This window comes from Oncorhynchus clarkii, chromosome 18 (assembly GCF_045791955.1).
Source record: "Oncorhynchus clarkii lewisi isolate Uvic-CL-2024 chromosome 18, UVic_Ocla_1.0, whole genome shotgun sequence".
Lineage (NCBI taxonomy): Eukaryota > Metazoa > Chordata > Actinopteri > Salmoniformes > Salmonidae > Oncorhynchus > Oncorhynchus clarkii.
Window position 1 is genome coordinate 50,440,579 of NC_092164.1, and position 17,599 is coordinate 50,458,177.

Sequence of the window (17,599 nt, forward strand, 5' to 3'; positions counted from 1 at the left end):
AGATGGTGGGGGAGAGAGACAGATGGAAAGGAAGAGAGAGAGAGATGGCGGGGGAGAGAGACAGATGGAAAGGAAGAGAGAGAGATGGTGGGGGAGAGAGACAGATGGAAAGGAAGAGAGAGAGAGACAGATGGAAAGGAAGAGAGAGAGAGAGATGATGGGGGAGAGAGACAGATGGAAAGGATGAGAGGGAGAGAGATGGTGGGGGAGAGAGACAGATGGAAAGGAAGAGAGAGAGAGAGAGATGGTGGGGGAGAGAGACAGATGGAAAGGAAGAAAGAGAGAGAGATGGAAAGGAAGAGAGAGAGAGAGATGGTGGAGGAGAGAGACAGATGGAAAGGAAGAGAGAGAGAGAGATGGAAAGGAAGAGAGAGAGAGAGATGGCGGGGGAGAGAGACAGATGGAAAGGAAGAGAGAGAGATGGTGGGGGAGAGAGACAGATGGAAAGGAAGAGAGAGAGAGAGATGGAAAGGAAGAGAGAGAGAGATGGTGGGGGAGAGAGACAAATGGAAAGGAAGAGAGAGAGAGAGATGGTGGGGGAGAGAGACGGATGGAAAGGAAGAGAGAGCGAGAGAGATGATGGGGGAGAGAGACAGATGGAAAGGAAGAGAGAGAGAGATGGGGGAGAGAGACAGATGGAAAGGAAGAGAGACAGATGGAAAGGAAGAGAGAGAGAGATGGTGGGGGAGAGAGACGGATGGAAAGGAAGAGAGAGAGAGAGATGGTGGGGGAGAGAGACAGATGGAAAGGAAGAGAGAGAGAGAGAGAGAGGGTGGGGGAGAGAGACAGATGGAAAGGAAGAGAGAGAGAGATGGCGGGGGAGAGAGACAGATGAAAAGGAAGAGAGAGAGATGGTGGGGGAGAGAGACAGATGGAAAGGAAGAGAGAGAGATGGTGGGGGAGAGAGAGAGGGAAAGGATGAGAGAGAGAGATGGCGGGGGAGAGAGACCGATGAAAAGGAAGAGAGAGAGATGGTGGGGGAGAGAGACAGATGGAAAGGAAGAGAGAGAGAGAGAGATGGTGGGGGAGAGAGATAGATGGAAAGGATGAGAGAGAGAGATGGCGGGGGAGAGAGACAGATGGAAAGGAAGAGAGAGAGAGAGATGGTGGGGGAGAGAGACGGATGGAAAGGAAGAGAGAGCGATGGAAAGGAAGAGAGAGAGAGATGGTGGGGGAGAGAGACAGATGGAAAGGAAGAGAGAGAGATGGTGGGGGAGAGAGACAGATGGAAAGGAAAAGAGAGCAAGAGAGATGATGGGGGAGAGAGACAGATGGAAAGGAAGAGAGAGAGAGATGGGGGGAGAGAGACAGATGGAAAGGAAGAGAGACAGATGGAAAGGAAGAGAGAGAGAGATGGTGGGGGAGAGAGACGGATGGAAAGGAAGAGAGAGAGAGAGAGATGGTGGGGGAGAGAGACAGATGGAAAGGAAGAGAGAGAGAGAGAGAGAGAGAGGGTGGGGGAGAGAGACAGATGGAAAGGAAGAGAGAGAGAGATGGCGGGGGAGAGAGACAGATGAAAAGGAAGAGAGAGAGATGGTGGGGGAGAGAGACAGATGGAAAGGAAGAGAGAGAGAGAGAGAGATGGTGGGGGAGAGAGATAGATGGAAAGGATGAGAGAGAGAGATGGCGGGGGAGAGAGACCGATGAAAAGGAAGAGAGAGAGATGGTGGGGGAGAGAGACAGATGGAAAGGAAGAGAGAGAGAGAGAGATGGTGGGGGAGAGAGATAGATGGAAAGGATGAGAGAGAGAGATGGCGGGGGAGAGAGACAGATGGAAAGGAAGAGAGAGAGATGGTGGGGGAGAGAGACAGATGGAAAGGAAGAGAGAGAGAGAGATGGCGGGGGAGAGAGACAGATGGAAAGGAAGAGAGAGAGATGGTGGGGGAGAGAGACAGATTGAAAGGAAGAGAGAGAGAGACAGATGGAAAGGAAGAGAGAGAGAGAGATGATGGGGGAGAGAGACAGATGGAAAGGATGAGAGGGAGAGAGATGGTGGGGGAGAGAGACAGATGGAAAGGAAGAGAGAGAGAGAGAGATGGTGGGGGAGAGAGACAGATGGAAAGGAAGAAAGAGAGAGAGATGGAAAGGAAGAGAGAGAGAGAGATGGTGGAGGAGAGAGACAGATGGAAAGGAAGAGAGAGAGAGAGATGGAAAGGAAGAGAGAGAGAGAGATGGCGGGGGAGAGAGACAGATGGAAAGGAAGAGAGAGAGATGGTGGGGGAGAGAGACAGATGGAAAGGAAGAGAGAGAGAGAGATGGAAAGGAAGAGAGAGAGAGATGGTGGGGGAGAGAGACAAATGGAAAGGAAGAGAGAGAGAGAGATGGTGGGGGAGAGAGACAGATGGAAAGGAAGAGAGAGAGATGGCGGGGGAGAGAGACCGATGGAAAGGAAGAGAGAGAGAGATGGAAAGGAAGAGAGAGAGAGATAGTGGGGGAGAGAGACAGATGGAAAGGAAGAGAGAGAGAGATGGCGGGGGAGAGAGACAGATGGAAAGGATGAGAGAGAGAGAGATGGAAAGGAAGAGAGAGAGAGAGATGGCGGGGGAGAGAGACAGATGGAAAGGAAGAGAGAGAGATGGTGGGGGAGAGAGACAGATGGAAAGGAAGAGGGAGAGAGAGATGGAAAGGAAGAGAGAGAGAGATGGTGGGGGAGAGAGACAAATGGAAAGGAAGAGAGAGAGAGAGATGGTGGGGGAGAGAGACAGATGGAAAGGAAGAGAGAGAGATGGCGGGGGAGAGAGACAGATGGAAAGGAAGAGAGAGAGAGATGGAAAGGAAGAGAGAGAGAGATGGTGGGGGAGAGAGACAGATGGAAAGGAAGAGAGAGAGAGATGGAAAGGAAGAGAGAGAGAGATGGCGGGGGAGAGAGACAGATGGAAAGGAAGAGAGAGAGAGATGGCGGGGGAGAGAGACAGATGGAAAGGATGAGAGAGAGAGAGATGGAAAGGAAGAGAGAGATGGTGGGGGAGAGAGACAACAGCAGGTTCTTCAGATGTAGGTGTAATGTGGCAGTAGTCTAAAACACTAAGTAAACTGGTATTGTCCCCAGGACACCTAGTTACTGAGAGGGGGTAGTCATTCAATATGCAATCTAGTCACAGTGTGTGTGCTTGTGCGTGTGTGTTTGTGTGTAATAATAATCCATAATTTGGTGGGTGCTTCTATTTGTCCTATTGCACACATGTACACGTGTGTATTATACACATGTGAATTGGAAGTGTGTGTGTGTGTGTCATCACAATTAACTGGTGTAATCATTAGGCCCTGTCACTGAAAGTAACAAGGCTTTCACAGCAGAGAGAAAGGGAAAGGAAGAGAGAGATCTAAAGAAAGACTGCTTCCTCTGTATTATCATTCTCCAACTATTTTTGTCATTGTCATGTTGCCAAACAGAAACACACTAACATTGTGCTTGGATGTCTGCCCATATCTATAGAGCTAGCTAGTTATCTGTCCACTGACTGACTTTGGACCCAGGGTCTGTACAGAGCACACCATTCAAACTCTTCCATAATGACAAGGTGACTGTTATGTAGCAGTATTGACTCTTGACACACTGAACCTGTGAACATACACTCTCTTCAACGACCTTCTGTCTGATAAGGGAGTGGAGAGGAAGAGAACCACATAGAGCAGGGGTGTCAAAGTCAAATGGACGGAGGGCCAAATAAAAAAATCAGCTACAAGACGAGGGCCGGACTGTTCGAATGTTCATTGAAAATTTTTTAAATGACGCATATAGTCTAGTGAACCTAATTGAACCTACTGAAAACCTAACAAATATATTACAATATGATCAGATAAATAAAGCAATATTTTCTTATGGCTCTGTCAGTAATCTTTAATTTTCAACAGACACAAAAGACAAATTTCCTTTATATAAATATCCCCATAACATGAACATTAAATGAAAGAAACCGGTATTCAAGGCACCATCAGTAGACTATATTTTCTATTTTAGCAAAAGTGGGCTAAATTTACTTCAAAGAAAAAACAATAATAGCAATTTTCTATCATCCACTCAACTGAAATATTTTTAAAATATAATTGGATTGAAATACAAAAAAATAAAGTGCAAAAATCTATTAATCAAAAACAACACTTTGTTTAAGGAGAAGTAACATGCAGTGAAAACAAATATTAAATTTTAACTTTTAAACTTGAACTGAGTAAAAACTCTAAATATGTGATTGCACAGTAATGTTCACTTGTTTGAGGTTGAGGGTGATACTTGGTGGTGTCCCATCTTTTCCACAAGTTCATCAATGTTCGGGGTAAGGCTCTGAGCTGAAGAAATCCTCAGAATTGAGTGGAGGTGTTCAGCAGTAAGTCGACTTCTGTGTGATGTTTTGTTCAGGTTCATCAAAGAAAACAGTTGTTCACACAGGTATGTGCTGCCAAACATAGACAACGTTTGAGCAGCCTGGATGCGCAGCTGGGGCATTGTGCCGGGGAGGAAACGGGCGAACTCCGCAGCACCCACTGCCGCATATTTTGCCCTCAGTGCATCATTGCATTGGAGGTCAATCAACTCCATTTGGAGGTTTGGTGGTGAGCTTTCCACGTCAACAGCAAATGGGTTACCGAGCAGTTCCAACCTGCTTTTTTGTGCTTCAAAGTCAGCAAATCGGCGTCGAAAGTCAGCGGCAAGCATACCTATTTTATCAGCCAACTGTGTGCTCGGGAACGCACTGGTAGAGAGCTTCTCTTTCATGGTCTGGCAGCTGGGAAAGTGGCTCAAATTTTCTTTCCGCATCTGCGTCTCCCACAGAGTCAGTTTGGTTTTAAATGCCTTCACTGTACTGTACATATCAGAGATGACACGATCCCGACCCTGCAGCTGCAAGTTTATTGCATTCAGATGACTCGTAATGTCACACAGAAAAGCCATTTCACACAGAAACATTTCGTCTCGGAGTTGTGTTGTGTCTTTCCCTTTGCTGTCCAAGAACAGACAAATCTCCTCACGAAGCTCGAAACATCTTTGAAGCACCTTTCCCTGGCTTAGCCATCGCACCTCTGTGTGATAAGGCAAATCACCATGCTCCGTTTCTAACTCCGTCAGAAATGCCTTGAACTGGCGGTGATTCAAACCTTTGGCTCTGATAAAGTTAACTGTGCGCGTGATGATGCTCATTACATGCTCCATTTTCAAGGCTTTACCGCACAACGCTTCCTGGTGTATGATACAATGATAAGCTGTCAGCTCACCTGTCGCGTTTTCCTCTTGCATCTTTTCCCGTATCTTCGCCACCAGTCCGCTCCTGTGTCCACACATCGCAGGTGCTCCGTCGGTTGTCAAACCCACGAGTTTTTCCCAAGGCAGCTCCATCTCATTTACACATCTTGACACCTCTTCATACAAATCATGCCCCGTAGTTGTGCCATGCATAGGACGTAAAGCCAAAAACTCCTCTGTCACGCTTAGGTTGGAGTCCACTCCGCGGATGAAAATTGACAACTGGGAAATGTCAGAAATGTCGGTGCTCTCATCCACAGCCAAGGAATATGCAATAAAATCTTTTCCCTTTTTCACAAGCTGCTCTTTTAGATTGATGGACAACTGGTCTACTCTCTCGGCAATGGTGTTTCTGCTCAGACTCACATTTAAAAAGAGTTGCCTTTTTTCTGGGCAAACTTCGTCACAAACTTTAATCATGCAGTTTTTGATGAAATCCCCCTCCGTAAATGGCCGGGCTGATTTAGCGATCTCTTCTGCCAAAATAAAACTGGCCTTGACAGCAGCCTGGCCTTGTGATTTGGCTTTTTTGAACAGAGCCTGTCGAGATTTGAGGCCTCGTTTTAATTCCTCTGCCTTTTGTAGCCTTTGTTCCATGTCCATATTCTTGTTTTTGTCCGCGTGTTTCGTTTCATAATGTCGTCTCAGATTATACTCTTTCAGTACCGCCACACTTTCTCCACACAGAAGACACACAGGTTTTCCAGCTACCTTCGTGAACATATACTCCGACTCCCACCTTGTTTGAAACCCCCGGTTCTCAGTATCCACCTTCCGTTTTGCCATTTTTGATGGGTATCTGAAAGTTAATTTTACTGTGATGCTGACGACTGCTGTGCCAATAAATATTGAAATGAAGCAGCCTACTGCTCGGTGCGTCACCTTTGCATTGTGGGAAATGTAGTATTGGTGCGTGTAAAAGATCTGCGGGCTGCCGGCTTGCTGCGGGCCGGTTCTAATAATAAATCAAGATCATCCCAGGGGCCGTAAAAAACCTTCTTGCGGGCCGGATGTGGCCCGCGGGCCTTGACTCTGACATATGTGACATAGAGAGAGTGAATGAATGAACCAATCACTGTACTTCCTTGATCCCCAAAGGGGAAATGTGTTTTTTCACTGGCTGCAGAAAGGGAAGGTCACAGAAGGTCAGGACAGCCTACTCCTTTCCCACCTTTCAGATCCAACCGACATTGTAACTAGTACGAACAACCGATAATACTCTGGTTAGAACACACTCACACATCATTTCTTGCGATTCCAAGGGTTACGAAGACGTCACCGGTCTCCATGGCTTTCCTGTTGCCAAGATACGGCTCTCTAGGATGGGATGTTGTGGCAGGCGAGGTGAGGCGATAGGGAGAGAGGTGACATAAGAGTGTCAGTGTTACATATTAAGGTGGGGTTGGCTCCACTTTAGACTATAAGAGAAGAATGTAGGCATCAGGGTTGAGGTCAAGTCCATTTCAAATGAGTCAGTTCAGCAAGTGAATTGCCAAAGTTGCTGCAACAAGATGCCTTTCTTTAGTAAAACACTGGTGCCAGCCTATTTGCAGTGCCAGCCTGTGTGTGTTGTGTCAGTGATTTGCATTGCTCATCATCCCTTATGTAGCATCATTTGCATGGTGTTACTTCAGCACCACCTTCAGGAATAGTTCCGTCAGTGTGTGTTTGTGTGTGTGTGTGTGTGGTAACTAGACAAAATGGTTTGACTATGATTGGAACAGAAACACACACACACACTGACTGAGCTGGTGGTTACGATCAGAGACACTTTACACGTACGTGGTGGAATGAGACGAGAGAGGAGAGAATTATAGATCTAGACTAGATCTGATTACAATTTAAATTTCTCAGGTGAGTAGATGTTTGTGTCTGAAATCTAAACTTATTCCCACTACTTTTCAACATGTGGCACCTTAATCCTAATATTTAGTGCACTACCTTTCAAGATAGGGCACCTTATTCTTAATTTATAGTGCGCTACCTTTCAAAATAGGGCTCTGGTCCAAAGTTATTTACTATATGAGGAGTATAGGGCCTTGGTCATTGTAGTGCACTATATAGGGAGTAGGGTGTCATTTAGGATTTCTTGTATTTTATTTACTGGACATAATACTTAGACTGGAAGCTGAGTCAATGTTAGTCATCTTCAGTGAAACGCATCACAGAGAGAATACATTTCATCTGTTGAATCCTTCAAAGTGACGACCAGAAAGTAGGAATTGTTTCCAGATAATTGATCTATATATTATCTAGTATGCTAGCCAGTAACAGTTAAAGTAGACCAGTAACATAAGGCATTATGGAAGTACTGTTGCTACAACTGTAAAGGTTTGTTGATCATGTTTGATCTGTTTTGTGTTTGATAGTAGTAAAAGGAGACCGAAATAGGTGTGTATGGGCATGATGAAAGTGTTTCTATGAGATATAACCACCTCGTTATGAGAGTATTTTAGGTGAGCATTTTGCACTACATAGAACTATAGAATAAATAGTGTTGAATTTCCTCATACTTAAGATGATCATGTGTTCCATGACTAAGCACAATGACATGAAGAGAATGTAACAAATTGACACCCTCCTGATTGCTAAAATATTATATAGGTCCATGTCTGTCCCAGTCTCTTTGCCCCCCCCCCCCCTTCACGGTCAAATACACAAGTTGTATCACAACCCATCCACTCACGCACAGTTTTTCTGTTAATTTAGACGTCACACTGTCCAAGCGTGAGGGCTACACTGTTCCCCTGCAGTGCCACCAGCATGAGGCAGCCATGGTTGGAGACGCCTTCCGGAGCCATGACCAGGTCTGTAACTTTATAGTTGTCTACCAGAGTCAGCCGTCTGTTCCAGGAGAGGATGTGATTCTACTGACAGGGGTGGCCGGCAGTGGGAAGACCACTTTAGTGAGACTGCTGGTTCATGTCTGGATCAGGGCCTCAGACTCCCAGAAGCTAGTCCTGTCTCTATCCTTCAGAGAGCTCAATCTACTCAGTGAGCCTCAGAGCCTGCTCGAGCTTCTCCTAACTCACTACTACTATTATATAGGTCCATGTCTGTCCCAGTCTCTTTGCCCCCCCCCCCCTTCACGGTCAAATACACAAGTTGTATCACAACCCATCCACTCACGCACAGTTTTTCTGTTAATTTAGACTGTACAATTTTAAAACTTGAATTAACTTATTTAAAACAATTTTAAGTGTGTTTATGTGTTTAGAGGTCTTAGGAGAGAGGAGGGGACCACTGCCTCTAAAATGAATCTCACTGGGGAACATGCATCCCCAATGTTGAGAGGTGAGATTAATCCAAAGCTGTTGATGACTGTTGTCCATCGCAGAACTCAGCAGTGATTTTACATCATCATTAGGCTAGATAAGAATAGAATAGATTAGTGTCTAAAGGTCTGTCTGTTGTGTTGAAGCCTAATCCAGCAGGAGAGACCAGACTCAACTGTACCGAGCTGTGCGTCCATGAAGAGTGACCAGTCTATGGATCCACCTACCGTGTCCAGAGAGAGAACCTCTTCTACTAAACTAAAGTAAGCGGGGTGCTCTTGAGCCAAATAGGTTCCCCCAATGTACAGACATAGTGTCCATCTATAAATGTATCAACGAAAGAAGGCTAATAAAATTTGTTAGACATACCTGTAATGCTCCAACGAGAAACCTATCAAATAACTTGAAAATAATTTAAAATAACGTTTGTAGAGATGTATTAGTGACACCTCAACATCTTCTAAATAGCTCTTGTCTGTGTGTGTCTTTTCCAGGGCACATCAGAAGAGACCATTCTCACCTGCACACAGCTGTGTGTCCGTGAAGAGTGACCAGTCTATAAATCATCCAATCATGTTCAAAGGTGGAGACTCTTCTACTAAACTACAGTAAGCGAGCATCAAGATCCTCGACATAACTAGTGTAATTGTTTAGGTATGCATGTCATTCTCCAATTAGAAACTTATAAAATAATTAGTGAAATTAAATAAAGTGTAAAGATTGTATGCTCAGTGACACCACAACATCTACTTAAGGTCGACATAGATATTTATTGTCTCTGTGTTTGTCCAGAGTTCATCAGGAGAGATCAGAGTCACCTGTTCCCAGCTGTGTGTCCATGAAGAGTCACCAGTCTATGGATCCACCTGTAATTTTCAGAGAAACAGACTACTAAAACAAAGACGGAACATGAAAATGTCTCAATTCAGTCATTGTCACTTGTTGCTTTTTTTCAACAGACAAGTGACTCTGGTCTATGGATCATCCAATCCTCTGAGTTGGAAACATTACTACTGGACAAAGGTAAGAAATTAGGGCACTGGTTAGTGAGTTACCAACACTGTCTATATTGATTAATTATCTTCTATTGGGCCATGTTACCAACAAACACAAGTGGTTCCAAGTAAAAGTCCACTAAAGCTACAGCCCTTGTTTCTTTGTGTTTTCCAGGGTCGACCAGGAGAGACCAGACTTGGATGTTCTTCATTGGCAAGGAGAGGAGACCTGTCAAATCTTCCATGCACTACAGTCACAGAGAGCCAACACTGAGTCTGAGTCTATGGTGGCAGCTAACTCACCTAAGGGCTCTGAACCCAGCAGCAGTGGCTCTGGTCCAAACAGCATGCAGGAGCACTTAAGGAAGAATAAGGACATATTAGGGAAGCAGCACAGTCCCATTGATTACCTTAGTATTAGCTCAGAGAGTGGTGATAACCCTGGTTCCTTTATGGATGTCACACTGTCCAAGCGTGAGGGCTACACTGTTCCCCTGCAGTGCCACCAGCATGAGGCAGCCATGGTTGGAGACGCCTTCCGGAGCCATGACCAGGTCTGTAACTTTATAGTTGTCTACCAGAGTCAGCCGTCTGTTCCAGGAGAGGACGTGATTCTACTGACAGGGGTGGCCGGCAGTGGGAAGACCACTTTAGTGAGACTGCTGGTTCATGTCTGGATCAGGGCCTCAGACTCCCAGAAGCTAGTCCTGTCTCTATCCTTCAGAGAGCTCAATCTACTCAGTGAGCCTCAGAGCCTGCTGGAGCTTCTCCTAACTCACTACAGGCACCTGTTCTGGACAAATTTGTCAACTCCCAACATGGCCAGATCCTGCTCATCTTGGACGGGCTCAATGAGCTTCCCCCTTGACTTTGAGAGGACCCCCAAGTGCTCGGACCCAAAGCGGAAGCTGGACATGGGGGAGATGGCGGTGAACTTGATCAAGGGACAGCTCCTTCCTAGTGTCTCCACCCTGGTGACCTCGCGGCCACACGCCCTCTCCAAGGTCCCACCCCTACTGGTGACCCAGCTCTACAGCATCCTGAGCTTCTCCCCAGACCAGCAGAGGCACTACTCTGAGCAGAAGTGCAGCTCTCCCCCGGTGGCCGATGTCATATGGGGCTACGTGTCCTCCTGCCAGACCCTCCAGTGCATGTGCCATATCCCGGCCTTCTGCATGATCATTGCTATTGCCCTGCATGATTGTGTGCTCTACTGCCTTAGCCAAGACACCACCACCCTGCCCTGTACAGCTATTCCAACCCCCTGCACACCCTCCTCCTCCATTTATCCCAGTATGATGTTTATTAGTGACGCCAAGCGCATCATCATTACAGAAATCTACTGCTTCTTCCTCAAGTCCATCTTAGTGTTCCATGGAGGGGGCCACAGTCAGAAGTGCTGCAGTCCAACTTGTCTCCAGGAGGCCCCGTGGGTCATAAAGGAGCTCCGGCCCATGCTCAGAGACCTGGGAGCCCTGGCCTTCAAGGGTCTGCTGGAGCGACGCTTCCTCTTCGATTAGGCTGGTCTGAGCTCTTTCTCTTTAGACTGCAGCGGGCAGTCCAAGATCTTCCAGTTCATTCACTGGAAGAGAGAGAGAGAGATGGTGGGGGAGAGAGACAGATGGAAAGGAAGAGTGGGGCTTGAGCCGCGGTGGAAGTTCGTTGAGATCTCGCAGTCTCTCGTGCGTGGTCTCGCAAGGGGCTGCGTGCAGGGGTTTGTCGGGGTGGTGTCTGTCGGCGGGCCGGTTGGGGCTTGGTTCCGGCGGTTGGCGGTGGTGACTTTGGACGCTCCCCAGCTACGTTCGCGCGGGGTCTTCGGTGGGTCGCCTCGGCCGGCACCTAGCAGCTGACTTAGAACTGGTGTGGACCAGGGGAATCTGACTGTTTAATTAAAACAAAGCATCGCGAAGGCGCAAGGTGGGTGTTGATGCGATATGATTTCTGCCCAGTGTTCTGAATGTCAAAGTGAAGAAATATGGGGCTTTCAGTCAAGCATGAACATGTGAGGGTGGTTACACCAGACTCAAGGATTTGCTGCGGGGCTATTGTAAACAAATCCTGACCTTGACAGGAAGCCAATTTGAGAGTGATGGCTCAAACGCGGCTTTGGCTGGGAGGGGGGAGAGTTAAGTCCTGGGAGACGGCTGATGAAAGTGTACTGCTGGCATCAGTCTGATCACAGAGCGGCTGTGGTGAAGCGTTTAAACACGAGTATCCCATATACTTAGCTAACTCTAAAACCGCAAAGGTTTGAATCGAACGCTGGCTTCGGCTGGACCCGCTAACAGTGGAGCACTAAATGGAGATGGAATGTGCCTAGCGGTTATGGACACTGCCAGGTCTCAGGTCCGCCAGGGTGCGAGACTCTACACATTCTATGTGTGAGCTGTCCTCCACACTCCTTGGAGCATGTAGTGGAGATGGCATGTGCCTTACCATTAACTGACACTACCAGGCCTCAGGCTTGCCTGAGTGTGGGACACCACACATTGTAGGTGAGGAGGTCTCCTCTACGCTCACTAGACTCGAGGAGGAGGCTAAACCCATTAGCCCCACAGTGATAGGGCATTGCATGAATCTGGCTCATGGCCTACGAAGTGTGGAGAGGTATCTCCAGTTTGTCTGGAGAGGGAGGCCTATATCTGATGTGGGTAGTACCATCCAAGCCCATTGATTTGCTATGGAACCATAAAATGGACGGAAGAAGCCCAGGTTCTCACTGGGCACGGATCACTTAATGTCAACTTGATGAAATTCAAGAGGAGCGTACCCACCTGTAGTAATCCTGCTCAGTACGACAGGAACCGCAGGTTCAGACATTTGGTGTATGTGCTTGGCTGAGGAGCCAATGGTGCGAAGTTACCATCTGTGGGATTATGACTGAACGCCTCTAAGTCAGAATCCCCCCTAAACGTAATGATACCGTAGCGCCGCAGATCTTCGGTTGGCCTGGGATAGCCTGCCCGGGATAACCGTTTGTGAAGGGATTGGGGTGCGGCCGGATGAATTGCCGCCCCTCTCCTGATGCGCGCTGCATTTTTGTGGGGAACCTGGTGCTAAATCACTCATAGACAACCTGATTCTGGGTCAGGGTTTCTTACGTAGCAGAGCAACTCACTCGCTGCAATTTATTGAAATTCAGCCCTCGATCCAAGTTTTCTTGGGGACGGAAGGTGTCTTCCTCCACCATCCTCCATCTTTACTTACGGGTTACCAGGTGCACGCAGAAGGGTCATGTGCCAGAGGCCAGACACAGGGTGGAAGAGAGCCCAGGCAGGCTGGTAGAAGGCGTAAGACACTGACATTGGGCTCTGGATAGGTAGGGGGCAAGGTGGTGGTCGCCCATCCCCCCGGGCCCATCCTTTGGTGGGACTGAGAGTCAGTTTGGGACTCGCTGTGGAAGTCAAAGGGTCACCAGGTGCACGAGGAGGCCTCCCTCAAGGCGGGGGGCACTCAGAGTCCAAGCAGGGGCAGGGGCAGGGGCTGGAGGCAGCACTCTGGCTGTGAGTGCTGCCCCCAGATGCACAGAGCATTTTTCGGGTTACGAGGTGCACGTGGTTCCTGACAGCGGGACTATAGACGTCTTAGAGTACAACTTACTCCCTGGAATTACTAAGGCCAAGGGAGACGGGTGTTGACCGGGTAGGGAGAGTGTGGAGGCCTGGAGGTCTGTAGTTCCAGGGAGTAAGCTATACACTCTCAGGCCCAGGGAGACGACAGGCAGGCAGGCGGGCAGGGAGTGTAGGCCTACAGTTGTGGCCAAAAGTTTTGAAAATGACACAAATATAAATTTTCACAAAGTTTACTACTTCATTGTCTTTAGATATTTTTTGTCAGATGTTACTATGGAATACTGAAGTATAGTTACAAGCATTTCATAAGTGTCAAAGGCTTTTATTGACAATTACATGAAGTTGATGCAAAGAGTCAATATTTACAGAGTTGACCCTTCTTTTTCAAGACCTCTGCAATCCGCCCTGTCATGCTGTCAATGAACTTCTGGGCCACATCCTGACTGATGGCAGCCCATTCTTTCATAATCAATGCTTGGAGTTTGTCAGAATTTGTGTTGTTTTTTTCGTCCACCAGCCTCTTGACGATTGACCACAAGTTCTCAATGGGATTAAGGTCTGGGGAGTTTCCTGGCCATGGACCCAAAATATCGATGTTTTGTTCCCCGAGCCACTTAGTTATCACTTTTGCCTTATGGCAAGGTGCTCCATCATGCTGGAAAGGGCATTGTTCGTCACCAAACTGTTCCTGGATGGTTGGGAAAAGTTGCTCTCAGAGGATGTGTTGGTACCATTCCTTTTTCATGGCTGTGTTCTTAGGCAAAATTGTGAGTGAGCCCACTTCCTTGGCTAAGAAGCAACCCCACACATGAATGGTCTCAGGATGCTTTACTGTTGGCATGACACAGGACTGATGGTAGCGCTCACCTTGTCTTCTCCGGACAAGCTTTTTTCCGGATGCCCCAAACAATCGGAAAGGGGATTCATCAGAGAAAATGACTTTACCCCAGACCTCAGCAGTCCAATCCCTGTACCTTTTGCAGAATATCAGTCTGTTCCTGATGTTTTTCCTGGAGAGAAGTGGCTTCTTTGCTGTCCTTCTTGACACCAGGCCATCCTCCAAAAGACTTCGCCTCACTGTGCGTGCAGATGCACTCACACCTGCCTGCTGCCATTCCTGAGCAAGCTCTGTACTGGTGGTGCCCCGATCCCGCAGCTGAATCAACTTTAGGAGACGGTCCTGGCGCTTGCTGGACTTTCTTGGGCGCCTTCAAGCCTTCTTCACAACAATTGAACCGCTCTCCTTGAAGTTCTTGTGGTCCGATAAATGGTTGATTTAGGTGCAATCTTACTGGCAGCAATATCCTTGCCTGTGAAACCCTTTTTGTGCAAAGCAATGATGACAGCACATGTTTCCTTGCAGGTAACCAGGGTTGACAGAGGAATAACAATGACTCCAAACACCACCCTCCTTTTGAATCTTCCTGTCTCTTATTCGAACTCAATCAGCATGACAGAGTGATCTCCAGCCTTGTCCTCGTCAACCCTCACACCTGTGTTAATGAGAGAATCACTGACATGTCAGCTGGTCCTTTTGTGGCAGGGCTGAAATGCAGTGGAAATGTTTTTTGGGGATTCAGTTAATTTGCATGGCAAATAGGGACTTTGCAATTAATTGCAAATCATCTGATCAGTCTTCCTAATATTCTGGAGTATATGCAAATTGCCATCATACGAACTGAGGTAGCAGACTTTGTGAAAATTAATATTTGTGTCAATCTCAAAACGTTTGGCCACGACTGTAGAGGCCAGAAGTCAGAGGTCACCAGGTCAATGGTTCCCTGCCTAGAGGTCAGGAAGGCCCCAGGGAGAAAGCCCAAGTGAATAGTTGTGTGAGTGACACTGTCCTTCAGGGGGGCAGAGCAGGCAAATTAATGTGAGAAAATGGACAGATAAAAGAGTGTGCAATGTGTAGGCCCACTTGAGTGTACATTCTGAACCTTGTTTGAGGTCAGTAGGTCACATGACCAAGGAGCTATTGAAATTCTAAAGATTACAAAATGTATGTAAAATCGTGTGAGATGAAAATGGACAAACTAAAGGATGTGCAATATATATTGCTAGTGAGTGGATGTTCTGAAAGTAGTTTGATGGTTGTAGATCATAAGACTAAGGAGCTATTGACATTTTAATCTTTTAAAAAATGATCATAAAATCTCATGAGATGCAAATGGACAAACAAACGGCTGTGCAATGTGTAGGCCCAATGAGTGTACATTATGAACCTAGTAACGGTTAAAGAGCTACTGAAATGAGAAAAATTGGATTTATCATTATGTTGATGGTCCTTAACTGCTGTTAGTGGACGTAAGGAAAACTACAGACGAACATCCGTCAAATATCCAACCTGAATCTGTCTTTACCTCGTTTGCCTGAGGCTGATGCCGCGCAGGTGCTTGTACTCATTCTTGTACACATGCATATACACTCGCATTCAAATGCGCACGTGCACACACACATGTAAATAGTGCCGCACATGTACTGAAATGTATATAGTTGGCCTAGCGGTTTTGTTTTTTGTTGTCTTTGATGTATTTTATTTTTGCATTGTTGTTTCTCTTTTGTAAATTTTGTCGGTCTGGACGGGAGACGGTTAGATGACAGAATGTAATGTAAATGTTGAGCGGCTTCACTGCATGTACATTGTATGTTTTAATATTTGCATGTGATTTTCATGATTTAAAAAAAGAGAATTAAAAAAACAAACACGTTATAGCAATATGTCAGTCGATGACGTGTCATGCAACCATTGGTTGATGCATACAAAGTCTGAGCAGGTGACTGCAACCACAGTTTTCAATCGTGTCCTTTTAACTTCATATCACGCCTTATCCTTTGACTGTTTTTGTTTGATAACTTTGTACCTTTTTGAGTTAGCTTTTTACCATCATTATGATCTTGGAATCTGTTCAAATAACCTGAAAAACAATCAATCCCTTATTACCCAAACCTTGGAACTGCGTGACAAACTGTAAATGTGTGATAATTGCAATCAAGAAATCTCAAAAGTTGCCCAGTTTCCCTGATCTTGCTATGGCAAACAAGCTGGTTTTACCATACTGTAATTGTCATTTCTGCAGAGTGATTGTTCTCAACTGAAACTCGTAAAGAACTACCCAAGAAGCATTAGGCTCTGTCTGATATGCACTTTTAAACACCTGAGGAAGCTCCACTCTTTTCACTGGCACTGTAGCCTTGACCACGGCATTTGTTCACTGACATCCCCTCCCTCCATACTTTCATTCATTACATATTTTTATTTCACATTCCTGAAGCTGTTCTGTTGGATTTCTGCTACAGTCCTTGAGCACATGGTCAATACAGATAAGATAGAAAAGATGCCCAAAACTCTGACTGAAATGTACATATACTTCCTGGAATTTCAGTCCAAATAGACAAATGTGAAGTATAAAGGGGAAGGTGAGACTAATCTACGCTGGCACTGGGGAAACTGGCTTTCGAACAGCTTGAAAAAGCAATCCGATTTTCTATGAGGAAGACCTGACTAAGTGTGATGTCGACATCAGTGAAGCATCATTATACTCAGGATAGTGCACGCAGATCTTCAGAGAGGAGCGTGGGCTGCACGAGGAAAAGGTGTACTGCTTTGTGCCGTCTGACCATTCAGGAGTTCCTTGTCGCTCTGTATGTGTTTCTCTCATTCAACAACAGCAATGTTAATCTAATGACAAAAAAGAAACCATCCTCACAAAAACTTCTGAAGATGTTCAATGAAAATCCTACAACCAACAAGAGTGCAGTGAACAAGGCCTTAGAGTGAGAATGGACACCTGGATCTGTTCCTCCGCTTCCTTCTGGGCCTCTCTCAGGAGTCCAATCAGACTCTTCTACGAGGGCTACTGACACAAACAGGAAACTAGGTAACAGTCAAGTACATCAAGAAAAAGATCAGGGAGAATCACTCTCCAGAGAGGTGCATCAATCTGTTACACTCTAGTGGAGGATGTTCCTGAGGTCAGGAAGTCTCTGAGAACTCTTCCCTGCACAATGTTCAGCTCTGGTCTTTGTGTTGCTAACTTCAAAGAAGGAGCTGGAATGTGTTCAATCTGAAGAAATGCTCCAGATCAGAAGAGAGTCTTCTGAGGCTGCTGCCAGTAGTCAATGTCTCCAGAACAGCTCTGAAGTTAATCAATACCTAACATAGACATATGACAAAGATCAGAAGAAACCATTAATTTGTATTACTAAATTTATACAATTACAGTGCCTTGCGAAAGTATTCGGCCCCCTTGAACTTTGCGACCTTTTGCCACATTTCAGGCTTCAAACATAAAGATATAAAACTGTATTTTTTTGTGAAGAATCAACAACAAGTGGGACACAATCATGAAGTGGAACGACATTTATTGGATATTTCAAACTTTTTTAACAAATCAAAAACTGAAAAATTGGGCGTGCAAAATTAGAGGTTACTATTCCACACTGTAAACTATGAGGTTGCTATTCCCCCCTGTAAACCCTGAGGTTACTATTCCACAGTGTAAACCCTGAGGTTAC

The 17,599-nt window shown here is 46.2% G+C and overlaps 1 pseudogene; it reads left to right on the forward strand.

Moving 5' to 3' along the window:
* Nucleotides 1-8,013: 8,013 nt before the first annotated feature.
* On the forward strand, nt 8,014-11,359 carry LOC139372358 (NLR family CARD domain-containing protein 3-like; annotated as a pseudogene).
* Nucleotides 11,360-17,599: the final 6,240 nt, after the last annotated feature.